The 10,969-nt window shown below is 45.1% G+C and overlaps 1 protein-coding gene across 1 annotated transcript in view; it reads left to right on the top strand.

Annotated features, from left to right (window-relative positions):
* LOC102372246 (F-box/LRR-repeat protein 17-like) overlaps positions 1-10,969 on the top strand; it is a 175,709-nt gene that overhangs the window by 161,335 nt on the left and 3,405 nt on the right.

Below are 10,969 nucleotides of genomic sequence, written 5' to 3'. Positions count from 1 at the left end.
AGCCCCCAGTTCTGGATGCAGTACTCCAACTGTGGCCTAACCAATGTTGCATAGAGGGGGAGTATCACCTCTGAACCGGCTTGAGATGCATCTTTGGATGCACGACAAGGTGTGGTTGGCTTTGCTGGCTGCGGTCTGGCATTGGCAGCTCATGTTCATCTTGGAATGACTCCAAGATCCCTTTCCGCATCTGTGTTCTCAAAGGGTAGGAAGGGACCTGAACAGATCATCAAGTCCGACCCCCTGCCCTGGGGAGGAACAAGTGCTGGTATCATTATATCCCAGCCAGATCCAGATATCTATCCAACCTCCTCTTGAAGACCCCCAAGGTAGGAGAGAGCACCACCTCCCTTGGGAGCCCATTTCAGAGCCTGGCAGCCCTAACCGTAAAGTAATGTCTCCTGATATCAAGCCTGAACCTACTCTCAATCAATTTGTGGCTGTTATTCCTTGTTATTCCTTGTTATCCCAGATGGTGCCTGGGGGAACAGAGCCTCACCTATTTTCCGCTGGTCCCCCCTGGTGAGTTATAGACGGCCACCAAATCCCCTCTCAGTCTTCTCTTGTGGAGGCTGAATAGATTCAGGCTCTTTAGTCTATCTTCGTAGGGCCTGACCTGCTGCCCACTGATCATGCGAGTGGCCCTCCTCTGTACCCTCCAAGGTTAGCCACATCCCTCTTGAAGTGCAGTACCCAGAACTGGACGCAGTACTCCTACTGCAGCCTGACCAGTGCCGCATAGAGGGGGAGGATCACCTCCCTGGACCTGCTCATGATGGATCTGTAGATGCACAACAAGGTGTGGTTAGCCTTACTGACTGCTTCCTCGCATTGGCGGGTCATGTCCATCCAGGAGTCAACAATGACTCCAAGATCCCTTTCAGCCACTGTGTTGTTGAGAAGGGTGTTCCCCAGCCTATAGGTATGTTGCAAGTTCCTCCTCCCTAGATGCAGCGCCTTGCACTTGTCTGCAGTGAATTCCATCCTATTCTCATCCACCCACCTCTGTAACCTATCTAGATCTAGTTGGATTCTGTCCCTCCTCTCCAGTGTGCCCACTCCTCCCAACATCTTTGTGTCATCAATGAATTTGGACAGCGTGCTTTCCACGCCCACCTCTAAGTCACTGATAAAGATGTTGAATAGCACAGGCCCGAGGACTGAGCCCTGGGGAACTCCACTGCCCACATCCATCCAGGTTGAAAACAACCCGTCCACCACCACTCTCTGGGTGCGACCATCAAGCCAATTTGCCACCCATCTGACTGCACAGGTATCAATGCCACAGTCACCTAGTTTTTTTGTGAGAATGGGGTGAGAAGTAGTGTCAAGGCCTTCTTGAAGTCCAGGTAGACAACATCCACTTCAACACCCGCATCCAAGGACTTTGTGACCTGGTCGTAAAAAGAAACAAGGTTAGTCAGGCAGGATCTTCCCACAATGAACCCATGTTGGTTGTCCCTGAGCATTACCTCCCATGTTGGGCCCCTGGAGGTGTGCTCCTGGATAATTTTCTCAAAAGTCTTCCCAAGGACTGAGGTGAGACTAACTGGCCTATAGTTACCCAGGTCCTCCTTTCTCCCCTTCTTGTAAATGGGGACCACATTGACCCTTTTCCAGTCCTCTGGGACCTGGCCAGAGCACCACGAGCACTCATATAGCCATGCCAGGGGACCTGCTACGACCTCCACCAATTCCCTCAGTACCCTCGGATGAAGAGTATCCGGACCTGCTGATTTAAACACACGCAGCCCCTCCAAGAGTTCCCTAATTAGATCGTCCCTGACCCTAGGCATGGCATCATGTCCCCTGAGCCTATCTGTAATCCTAGTGGGGGAGTTGTCTCAGTCCCTGCTTAGAAATATGGAGGCAAAGAACTCATTGAAGAGATCAGCTTTTTTCCTTTACTGCAATCACCAGATTGCCAAGCCTGTCCTGTAGGGGCCCCACATTACCTGGTGCCTTCTTCTTACTCCCTATGTATTTGAAAAAGGACTTTTTGTTATTCTTAATTCCGGGCACCAGCCCTAGTTTCATCTCTGCCTTGGCCTTTTTAACCACCTCCCTGCAATCACGAGCAACAGAGGTGTGATCCTCCTTGGTGATAGCCCCTTGCTTTCACTGATTGTATGCCACCTTCTTTGCCCTTAGACCCTCCTGGATGCCTTTACTGAGCCAAAGGGGCTTTTTAGCACTCTTGCCCCCTTTGGTTTGCATTGGGACTGTCTCCCTCTGAACTCAGAGGATCATCTCCTTAAGGAACAACCACCTATCCTAGACTCCCATCTCATTGAGGCTCTGAGTCCCCAATGTCTCTCATACTAATCTCTTTAGCTCATTGAAGTCAGCGCTCCTGAAGTACCAAGGACTTTTGCCTTATTGTTTGTTTTCACCACCCTGCACCGGATAGTAAATTCCAGCAGACTAACGCCTAGGTAGTCGAGCACCCACAGATCCCTCACCAGGTCATCATCTATGGCAAGGACCAAATCCAGCAAGGCATTTCCTCTGGTAGGACTGTGTACCTTCTGGGTTAGGTGGAGGTCCTATATGCAGGCTAAAAACTTACGTGAGTGTTCAGACCTGGCTGACTGATCCTCCCAGCAGATGTCTGGGTAATTTAGGTCACCCATGACAACCACATCCCTTGTCCTTACAACCTCCATGAGCTGACCTGAAAATTCTAGGTCCAGCTCATCCCCCTGGTGAGGCTGTCTGTAGCAGATGCCCACTATCAAGTCCCTTTCCCCACGACCCCCTTGCATTCTAACTTAGAGCGCCTCGGTTTTCCCCTCTTCTGAACCCATCCTAATCATCGAGAATGTGTACTGTTCTTTAGCATAGAGTGTTACACCCCCCCACTTTTTTCCCTACTCCGTCCTGTCTATACAGCCTATAGCCCTCAATGTCTACAGCCCAGTCCTGGGTAGAATCCCACCATGTAAGACAACCAGGTCTTGGTTTTTGCTAGCTAGCAGGAGGGCGAGTTCCTCCTGCTTATTCTCCAAACTTCTAGCATTTGTGTAGAGGCAATTGAGACCTCTTGCTTCCCTCTTGTTCCCAAGCTTGCCCAGGCCCTTGTCACTTACCTGGGTTGTTTCTGCTCATATCCAAAGCCCACCCAGTAACACCAGCTCTGAAGCCGCCAGTTGACCTCTCTGATGCAGGCCTCATGGCGCCATCCACGTCTGTTCACAGGGGTCGGAAGGGACCTCAACAGATCATCAAATCCAACCCCCTACCCTGGGCAGGAAAGAATGCTGGGGCAATCATCACACAGTAGCTTATTCTGTGTTAGGTCTTTCTTAGTCTCTCCTGATGATGTTATCCACTTTATAAAAAACATTGAAGTATTCATTGGACTAGGATGTGCAAATTTGGTAGCCCACCTACCAAGTGAATTTTTTAACAACCAGGCTGGTAAATTATCTGCTCTCTGGCTGAAAGATGTTTTTAAGTACATTTATACCAAGCCAAACAGCTTCAACTGGAGAAACTGAAGTAGATGTAACCCAGGATACCACACAGTGCATCAGTCAGTTCAGGGCTGTCCAGCTGGTGGCCTGCAAAGGATCAGCACATGGCACACAGGCTGGACACAGCCTGAGTGTGCTTAACATATGGTAGGTGCCTCTCCTGCTGTAAGACAAGGTTATTTGGGTAAATCTGATATCTGTTATTAGACCAACTCAAATAGTTGGAAAAATTCTTCTTTGCAGGGTTTCAGGTATAAAACACCCTTCATCAAGCTGAGGAAGCATCTTTTATACCCAAGAGCTTGCAAAGAAGAATTTTTCCAACTATTTGAGTTGGTCTAATAACAGATATCTATATATCTGTCTATATCCATAGACAAACATGACTACAACCTATCTTCTGCTGCAGTGCAGCAGGAAAGAGCCTGGGAAGGGCTCCATGTGCTGCCTGCCTGTGAAGCCCATGCAGTGGGCATTGGGGGTCTGTGTTCTGCCAACATAGCTCATGCTGAGGAGGAAGAGTCATGTACTGTGAAATGAGGGATCCACTCCCAGTGTGCCACCTGTGTGGTGTATGGCCTGGGGGCCTCTAGCCTGCATTGAACTTGGACACTGAAGTATCCTGGGTTAGCATACTCTCCTGGGAGATGGGCAGTGTGGGTACAAATACTTTCAGACAGAAGAGGAATCTGCAGCCAGGTCTCCTATATCCCTGGTGAGTGCCCTGACTACCAGCTGTTAGATGAAAAACAGTAATACCGCCTCCTTCTCTTTGCCCTGAAGTATTGCGCATCTCTCTTATCGTTTCCTTTGTCCTTGTTATAAGTATCTGGAAACATGTCATTTTAACAAGAACATTAACATGAATGTATTGCACATCAAACACATTTTAAAATGTTATTTATTTTTTTATATTGGGGCAAAACCAGAAAAGCGATTATTTACACAAACCTACGAATCTGATTCCTAGGGGCAAGGAATATTTTTCCTTATGTGTAGACAGCACCTATCATCTTGCAGGTACTACTGAAATACAAATGGTAACACATTAAGTAGTCTAATGAATTGTCTTCAATTAGTAGACATTCTTCTGACATTTCATTGAATGGTGATTAATGAAATTTGGGTGAAAGAAAAATGTAGCATTCAAAGATGTTCAAATTCTTATTTCATTTTTGGTCTCATTTTTTCCATGGTGACTGGCAAGATATCCAGGGAATCATTTAAAACCTTATCAATCAAATACAGTTTTATCTAAGTTTTTATAGTGCATGACAGGATCTTTATATTTTTTCTTTTTTATCATAAAATGTAAACGATTTATTTCATCTAGTGTAATTTTTTCTGTATTTACCATCATACAAAAGGAATTAAAGTGTTTAGCAAATTGAATATTTGCTACTTTCAGGGTTATAAGTAATGCTATCACTTAACATGAAACCTATGAGAAAATTCTGTCCTTTGACACTAGAAGTTTGCCATTTTCCAAACCCCATTTCATTTTTTTCTAGGACCCTAAATGCAAACATGACCATAGGATGTATAGTGAACCCCTAAATGTATTCTTCAAACCCAACTAAGGTTTATATCTAGGATCTGCATAATAAAATTAAGATTTTCATATAATTTTAAAACAGGGATAAAAACAATCCTCCTGCCAGACCTATAGAAAATAGTTGCATCACATAGGTTTTAATCTACATTCAGACATTGGTTAGGAAAGAGTAGACTTATTGCTTGCTTTCCCTTCTGTCATATTTTTGTCCATTTCCCATGCAATCAGCATTATCTCACAGAACAAATATGTGCACTGATTGATTCGTTCCATGTTTGTGCTTGAGTTTCTCCCTGGTTCCATTGTCTCCCATTGTTTTGCCTTCCAGCAATGTGCCTGAAGATTGTACATTTGTATTACATTCACATCCCCACAAGTAGTTCTCCTTGGGTGTTGTCCATATGCATGCTATCCTTTTGGCAATGACAAATGCTAAAGAACTTGCATTTCCTTCTTCCTCTTTTAAGGTATTTCTATTCTTTGGCACATAAGAACTAGTAAGTAGGGGTGCAGACAGAAGTGCTCCCAGCTTTAACTCAGAACGATTTCTGCAAAGTGTTCTGAGTTACAGCATTACCCCAGACCAAACAGAAGTTCACTGTTGGTTGCACTGGGGAGGGGAACCTAGCTGTGGGCTGGAAGCCTGCAGCCAGGTTCCTGTAGCACAGGGGTGGGCAAAATGTGGCCCAGGGGCTGGATGTGGCCCTCCAGTCCATTCTATCTGGCCCGCAGGGCCCCTAAAAAATTTAGAAAATTAATATTTATCTGCCCTGGGCTGCCTGTCATGCGGCCCTTGATGGCTTGCCAAAATTCAGTAAGCAGTCCTCTGCCCAAAATAATTGCCCACCCCTGCTGTAGCAACAGCCACAGCTCTCTGCTAGAGCTGGCTGTTACCAGAATGGGAGGGGGAAGGGCAGTGGAGGGAGCTCCGCTCCCTTTCCCCCTCCCATTCTGAAAACAGCGACAGGCTGGGAGCTCCACAGATACAAGTTACAAAAAACACTACATTTTGAAATGCCTGTATCTGATATCTTGTGCAATGAGGGGTCAGATTTTCACCCAATCGGCCATTTTGGGAGCTGTCTACACCCATGGACTTGTGTTTGGTCACAGCTATAGACTGCTTTCTATGGGCAGATCAGGCAAAAATTGTCACTTCTGTCTGCACCCTAGATGTCTCAAAAACACATGGTGCCAAAGGCTTAAGACTAGTGCTGTTTTCATAGATGCATAGATATTATAACCTAAAGCGACTGTTAGGTTATCTCATCTGACCTCTTTTATATCACAAGCCATTAAATTTCACCCCATGACCCTTGCAGTAACTTGTTTTTAACTAAAGCTTATCTTCATAACTTCATCCAGTCTTGATTTTAAGATGTAAAGCATCCAGCCACTCCTTGGTAGTTTGTTCCAGTGCTTAATCAGCCTTAACTACCAGGATAGATTTTTGTCTGTTTTGTTAGAACTTGTCTGTTTTAAATTTGTCTGTTTTCTGTCACAGAAAAAGTTTATGAGCATAATTTCTGCATCCCAGTCAGAAAGGGCAAAATAGTTGACTAGGTTTTTGATTCTTGTGCTTCATAATTAATGTTTAAGAGACAGAAGAGAAATACAATAATACAATGGATTCTGTAGTTTGCCTTGGCTCTTTACAGAAGGGCTTAAATGTATTTGATTAAAGAAAAAGCTCGGGTATGAAGACTGTACTTCCAAACAATATTTATGAATGTTGCTATTACTTTGAAAGTATGTGGTCACTTCCAAATATCAAATATTTTAGAGACCTTGTGCTAACTCCTAATTTCATTTTGATTCATTAAAAGACACTCATGCTTTTCAACATCTACAAACATTACCATAATGCTGTTATTTAAAAAAATACAGAGCTTGCATTGTCTCTGTACTGGGAAGAGACGTTAAACCAGTTTTCTATCCAACTCTGTCTCAAAGTAAGGAATCTTCCAGTGAAGACTGAGTATTTCTATTATCAACGTATCCAGATATTAAGCCCTTCATTTATACCTATCATAAAGTGCAATCATTGTTCAGACTACACTCCATGGTGTAGTCCTTGGTATCTTTAAGGAGAAAACTATTATTAGATATTGGGGTCATTATGCTTTAAACATTACCTCCACGAAAGATCTCAATGAAGACAATCATTTTTTATTCACTCTTCTGGGTCAGCAAAATAGAAAAAACATGGGATTAAATTACTGGTACATTCTGTCAACCTTGGCTGCTCAGTTTTAAATACAATATTGATGCATTTAAGCATGTGCAAGTGTTCAATAAAGATTTCAAAGAAAGCTACCTAAAAGTTTTGGTTCTTAGGTTAATCTTTTATTTATCTAAGGGATGAAGGAAGCTGTCTAGTTCTGTGATATGAACTGCAATCAGCTTAAAAATAATTGACAAATTAATCCCCTCACAGCACTGCAATTGTAAAGGTGTTAAGTTTAATTAGGCCTGTCTGATTGCCTTGTCTAATCAAGACTAAAGGTGGTATCTTTGATGGCTAAGGTCTAGCGGGGACATCCCTGACCTGCCAGGCTTGTATGTTTTAATTATTGATTCCTACCATTTCAATCCTTCACACAGAACCCTTAGTTCTGTGTTACCCTCACACAGAAAGACTAAGGACCACATCCAAAACAGGGCTTAGGCCCCTAAAATAGAATGGTCAGACCTTTAGCATCTATGTCCAATATTACAATCCAAAAAAACCTGTATTTAGTGGCCATGTAGTCCAAGAGGCACCTATGTTCATTAGGCACCTTCCTGTTTATCCTGCAAGTTCCCTAGGCACCTGCAGTTCTGTCTTCTGCACATGCCCAGAACTCCCCCATTTGAGCGGCTATTTGCCTAGTTCCCATCTAAGCCCCACGTGAATCCAGAAACTAGACAAAGCAATGCTTAAATTGTCCGAGGGGCCCAATCACATATCAGTCATATAGAAATCAGTACAAAACCCAATAGTCACAGTCACTTTCATCCAAAGGCATGGTGAGATGAGGAAGTGCTACTGGTGTCACCAACTTCCCTTTTATAATTGTCTTTAAGTTAGACCAACCTTTAAGAAAATGGGAAAGCAGGTTCAAGGCCTTTCTCAGACAAGTTATTCAAAGCTAGTCTTTCCAACTCCCCAGGGAGTGGCCTAACTACTAGGCTGTAGGCTAGGCTGTGGGAGCGCATTTTCCATCTCTTCTGTTGAAGCTGGAACACTGGTCAGAAAAGATTGAAAGATTCATGAATCAGAAGGAGAGCAAGCAAAAAGGTGCGTAAATTGGTAACCTGATTGTTGGGGCACTCTGCTGGAAGGGGGACTTTGGCCCCCAAGGCTGTGCATTATATGTTATGTGATAGCTATTGGATAAAAAAACAGAAATATTCCTGAGATTAGAAACTGAGGGAGATTGGCTCAGACCCTGCTCTAATTACTAGGCTATTATATAAAGGTAGACTTTACCACCATCACCTCATTCTACTCTGGACACATTTAAAAAGGGTCCCATTCAGTTTTTGCAAAGAATAGTTGCGAACGCTGACTCTCAGAACTGGGTTCCAGACAACATCCCAAACAGAGGTGCTTCCATTTCATCCCTGATTCAGGCACCTAATCTCTACTCCTATACTCAGCATTTCCTATTGGCTAGGTCTAGACAGCTCCCTGCTTAGTGTGGTGTGTGGGTTTTTCGATTGCCCTTCCAAGGTGCCTAGCCATCTTCATATGCTGTAGATGGACACTGGGTACCTAAACCTGAGTTTAGTATTTGACTCTGGGGTAGGCACCAGGCCTGTGCGAGGCAGAAAGTATTTGTTTCAGATTTGGTGATGCGGAGGGACAGTGATTCAATTCTGTGATTTGAATCACTGTCCCGATTCGATTCAGCCGAATCTGAACCTGAAGAAATTCAGCACCAAATCTCATTTGGCTATAGACTATACAGGCAGGCAGTGTTGGCGGGGAATGATTGGGGAGCTGGGGGAATGAACAGGGACTTCCCCCCAGTTCCTGGTTCAATCCCCTAGCCCCCAATCATTCCCCCAGGTCTCTGATCAATCCCTCAGCCCCCACGGCTTCTCCCAGGGCTGCCAGCACTGCCTGCCTTGCCCCAGTATGGGGGCAGCTGGAGGAGCAGCCAGACAAGCCTCGGCTTTTGCCAGGGCTCATCCAGCTAGTCCCACAGCTGCTCCCACCGGCACTGCCTAATGCCTGCCTATAAAGTCTACGGCCTAATCTCTCTGAATCAATTTGGAGGCTTCCTATTCAATTCAGAAAGATTAATGGGTCTCCCAGTTCAATTCAGAGATTTGGTCGCCAGATCAGGCCGAATCTCCTCCGAATTGAATCAGCTACTGAAGCTTTGCACAGCCCTAGCAGGCACCTAACATTTAGGTGTTAACTAAGTTCTTCTCTATGGCTGGCCCTAAAGCCAAAAGCTGCTACAAAAAGTACATATAGAACCCTACAGTCCTTGAAATATTTTTGAGGTCCTTTTAAATCTTTGGAAATGTTGACCCATATTCTTGTGTGGTGTCCATCCAAGTCAAAATTGTTCTTACTACTTATTTGTTGCACAAGTACATAATTGTGTATGTATTGTTGCAGATTCCCAAACTCCTCTTTGCATGGATTAGCATCTTATAGTGCAAATTCAGACTAATTGTGGGGTATTATTTTGTGTGTGTAGTCATCATCATCATCATCATCATCATCATGCCCTAACTTGCCTTTATTTACCTTATCATCTGCACAGTTGCAGAAGTTTCTCATTTTCCTCAAATAAACCATATGTTTGGAAACCTTGTCTGCTTGGTAAAGTTTGAATGCATATTTTCTGTCAAATGAATGTTGTCATTCTGCCTCCATTTTTCTGAGCAGGGACCAGGTCATCCCCCCCACTGCGAACCCCGTAGCCCCCAGGGGAGGCACACCCCGGCCTAGGGTCAGAGAGGACCTAATCAGGGAACTTCTGGAGGGACTGGATGTATTTAAATCAGCAGGTCCTGATGATCTCCACCCCAGAGTGAAAAGAGAATTAGCAGAGGTCATTGTGGGACCCCTGGCACAGCTTTACGAGCACTCATGGTGCTCTGGCATTGTGTCAGAGGATTGAAAAAGGACCAGTGTGGTTCCCATTTTCAAAAAAGGGAGGAAGGAGGACCCAGGAAACTATAGGCCTGTTAATCTTACCTCAGTGCTGGATAAGCTTTTTGAGAGAATTATCCTGGAGCAAGTCCGCAAGGGGCCAGCAGGGGAGGTTATGTTTAGGGGCAACCAACATGGGTTCATTAGAGGCAGGTCCTGTCAGACCAACCTGGTAGCCTTCTATGACCAGGTCACCAAATCCCTGGATGCAGGTGTTGTGGTGGACGTAGTCTTTCTGGACTTTAGGAAGGCATTTGACACTGTCTCTCACCCCATTCTCATTAAAAAAACTAGGAGACTGTGGCATCTATACCTACACAGTCAGGTGGGTCACTAATTGGCTGGAGGGCCGCACCCAGAGAGTGGTGATGGATGGGTCTTGTTCGACCTGGAGGGATGCAGGCAGTGGGGTTCCGCAGGGCTCAGTCCTCAGGCCCGCACTGTTCAACATCTTCATCAGCGACTTGGACGGGGGTGTAAAAAGCACCCTGTTCAAATTTGCAGGTGACACTAAGATGTGGGGGAAAGTGGGCACGCTAGCAGGGAGGAATAGGCTGCAATTGAACCTGGACAGGTTACAGGGGTGGGCAGATGAGAACAGGATGGGTTCCAACACTGGCAAGTGCAGGGTACTGCACCTGGGGAGGAAGAGCCAGCAGCATACCTACAGGCTGGGGAACTCCCTTCTTGTCAGTGCAGAGGCAGAAAAGGATCTTGGAGTCATTATTGATGCCAAAATGAACATGGGCTGACAGTGTGGGGACATGGTCAGGAAGGCCAACC

This window comes from Alligator sinensis, unplaced genomic scaffold (assembly GCF_000455745.1).
Source record: "Alligator sinensis unplaced genomic scaffold, ASM45574v1 scaffold484_1, whole genome shotgun sequence".
Classification (NCBI taxonomy): domain Eukaryota; kingdom Metazoa; phylum Chordata; order Crocodylia; family Alligatoridae; genus Alligator; species Alligator sinensis.
The sequence above is the reverse complement of the archived record's forward strand: the minus strand, read 5'-3'. Positions and strand labels throughout refer to the sequence as shown.